Source organism: Lathyrus oleraceus, chromosome 7 (assembly GCF_024323335.1).
Source record: "Lathyrus oleraceus cultivar Zhongwan6 chromosome 7, CAAS_Psat_ZW6_1.0, whole genome shotgun sequence".
Lineage (NCBI taxonomy): Eukaryota > Viridiplantae > Streptophyta > Magnoliopsida > Fabales > Fabaceae > Lathyrus > Lathyrus oleraceus.
In genome coordinates, this window is record NC_066585.1 from 493,532,753 (window position 1) to 493,536,292 (window position 3,540).

Genomic DNA, 3,540 nt, shown 5'->3' on the forward strand with positions numbered 1-3,540 from the left:
GGCTTTGTCTACTTCAATTCCTCTATTCGAGATGATGTGTCCTAAAACAATTCCTTCTTGTACCATAAAGTGGCACTTTTCCCAATTAAGTACTAAGTTTACTTTTACACATCGCTCAAGAACTCTTTCCAGGTTTTCAAGGCATTCTTCGAAACTTTGTCCGTATACAGAAAAATCATCCATAAATACTTCCATGATGTTTTCGAGAAAGTCGGCGAAAATCGCCATCATGCATCTTTGAAAAGTTGCAGGGGCATTACACAGACCAAACGGCATTCGTCTATAAGCGAAGGTACCAAAAGGGCATGTGAATGTTGTCTTTTCTTGGTCATCAGGGTGAATTGGTATTTGAAAGAAGCCTGAATAACCGTCTAAATAACAGAAATGTGAATGTTTAGCTAATCGTTCTAACATTTGGTCAATGATGGTAAAGGGAAATGATCTTTTCGGGTTGCTTTGTTTAGTTTCCTATAATCAATGCACATTCTCCATCCCGATTCGATTCGTTTAGTTATAGTTTCTCCTTTTTCGTTTTCAATAACGGTTATGCCTCCTTTCTTTGGTACAACGTGTACCGGACTGACCCATTTGCTATCAGATATAGGATATATAATACCTGCTTCCAATAACTTGGTTATTTCTTTCTTTACTACCTCACTTAGGATCGGATTTAGTCTTCTCTGGTGTTCCCTAGAGGTTTTACCGTCTTCTTCTAACATGATGCGGTGCATACAAATAGAAGGGCTTATTCCTTTAAGATCGGTTATGTGGTATCCTAGTGCGGTTGGATATTTTCTTAAGATATGTAGGAGTTTTTCTGTTTCGAGTCTTCCTAGATCTGCATTGACTATCACAGGTCGTTCAAGTTCTAAGTCTAGGAATTCATATCTCAGATTTTTGGGAAGTGTTTTCAAATCAGGGGTTGGTTTGTTAAGACACTGCGTAGGGTCCGGTGTTATTGCTAAGCATTGTTTAGATTTGTCTTCTAAAAGATAGTCTGATGATTTGTCTTCTCCTGACTCTGCTTCTTTTATGCATTCATCGATGATATCCATGAAGTAACATGTATCTTCTATTGCAGGTGCTTTCAAGAATTGGGAAAGAATGAATTCAATTTTCTCTTCACCTACTTCGAAGGTGAGTCTTCCTCGTTTTACGTCTATGATTGCACCGGCAGTTGCTAAGAATGGTCTTCCTAGTATAATAGGTGTAGTATCATCTTCTCTAATGTCCATAATTGTGAAGTCAGTGGGAATGTAAAACTGACCTATGCGTACGGGAACGTTTTCAAGGATTCCTACAGGATATTTGATGGAACGATCTGCTAATTGCACAGACATTTTGGTCGGTCTTAATTCTCCCATTTCCAGTCTCTTACATATGGATAAAGGCATAACGCTAATTCCGGCTCCTAAATCGCATAAGGCTTTGTCGATGACAAATTTTCCTATGTGACAGGGTATAGAGAAGCTACCCGGATCCTTGAGTTTAGGGGGCATGTTTTGGATTATAGCGCTACATTCGGCAGGGAGTGTAACGGTTTCGCTATCCTCAAGTTTCCTTTTATTAGAAAGAATTTCTTTTAAGAATTTAGCATATGAGGGCATCTGCGTAATAGCTTCGGTAAACGGAATTGTAACGTTTAATTGTTTAAGGAGATCGACAAATTTTCTAAATTGGCCTACATCTTTGGTTTTAACAAGCCTTTGAGGGTAAGGTATAGGTGGTTTGTAAGGTGGTGGAGGTACATAAGGTTCCTTCTTTTCTAGGGTATCCTTATTACTCTCTTCCTTTTCCTTAGGTTCACTTTCCTCAGTAGATTTCTTAGGGTTTTGGTTTTCTATCCTTGGATCAGACGGTCCTTCCACTTCCGTTCCACTTCTTAATATAATTGCATGAGCTTGGCTTCTCGGATTAGGTTGGGGCTGTCCAGGGAATGTACCAGTTGGTGCAGCAGTAGGTGCTTGTTGTTGAGCTACTTGAGATATTTGTGTTTCTAACATTTTGTTATGGGTAGCCAAGGCATCTACTTTGCTTGCTAGTTGTTTAAGTTGTTCGCCAGTGTGTATGTTCTGGTTTAAGAAATCTTTATTGGTTTGTTGTTGGGAAGCTATAAAGTTTTCCATCATGATTTCCAAGTTGGATTTTCTAGGGGTATTATTGTTAGGATTCGGTTTCTGATATCCCGGAGGTACAGATGGGGTTTGATTCGGAGATTGTCCAGGTGCGTATAAAGCATTATTACTCTTATATGAAAAGTTTGGATGGTTCTTCCAATTTGGGTTATAGGTATTCGAATAGGGGCTTCCTTGAGCATAGTTTACTTGCTCTGTTTGGATTCCAGTCAAGAGTTGACATTCCGCAGGAGTGTGGCCTTGGATTCCACAGACCTCGCAATTCTGAGTTATAGCAACCACGGCGGTTGGAGGTGATACGTTTAAACTTTCAATCTTCTGGACCAAAGCATCCACTTTTGCATTAACGTGATCAAGGTTACTTATCTCGTACATGCCAGTTTTCGGTTGAGGTTTTTCCACTGTTGTTCGTTCGGTTCCCCACTGATAGTGGTTTTGGGCCATGCTCTCGATAAGCTGGTAAGCATCAGCATAAGGTTTGTTCATTAGTGCACCACCTGCAGCGGCGTCTATTGTTAACCTTGTATTGTATAAGAGACCATTATAAAATGTGTGAATTACTAACCAGTCTTCCAAACCATGGTGTGGGCAAAGTCTCATCATGTCTTTGTATCTTTCCCATGCTTCGAAAAGAGACTCGTTGTCTTTCTGTTTAAATCCGTTTATCTGGGCTCTTAACATAGCTGTTTTGCTTGGTGGAAAATATCGGGCAAGAAAAACTTTCTTCAACTCGTTCCATGTGGTGACTGAGTTGGAAGGGAGAGATTGAAGCCATCTTCTAGCGCTATCTCTTAATGAGAAAGGAAAAAGACGAAGTCGAATTGCCTCTGAAGTGACACCATTAGCTTTAACAGTATCAGCGTATTGGACAAATACGGATAAATGAAGGTTTGGATCTTCGGTAAGATTTCCAGAGAATTGGTTCTGTTGCACAGCCTGCAACAACGAAGGTTTAAGTTCAAAGTTGTTTGCTTCGATTGCGGGCGGAGCAATACTTGAATGTGGTTCATCTTGCGATGGAGCGGCGTAATCTCTAAGAGCACGAGCTGGTTCTGCCATCTCGGTTAAAGAAGGAAAAATGTTTTTGATATCAGGAAGGTTTATAGGAGGGAGATTGTTTTCAGCACGATATTCCCGAATTCGTCGTAAGACTCGGAGATATAGTTCGATATCGTTGATTCGTAAATAGAGCGGTTCGCCTTGAGAGCGAGTGCGTGGCATACAAATCAACGAAAGAAAGAATAGAAGGAAAAAGAAACCTAGTCTCTACAGCGTAACGGAAGAGTTACGATATCGATTGAATAAAAGTCCCCGGCAACGGCGCCAAAAACTTGATCGCTCGACTGTGTGAGTCGAGAATGGGATACAAACTGCAAGTGCACAGTTCTATCGCGTAGTTTTAAAA

General features: G+C 40.5%; 1 pseudogene; it reads left to right on the forward strand.

Annotated features, from left to right (window-relative positions):
- Positions 1–2,709: 2,709 nt before the first annotated feature.
- Positions 2,710–2,809, forward strand: LOC127109186 (uncharacterized; annotated as a pseudogene).
- The last annotated feature ends 731 nt before the right edge of the window (positions 2,810–3,540 follow it).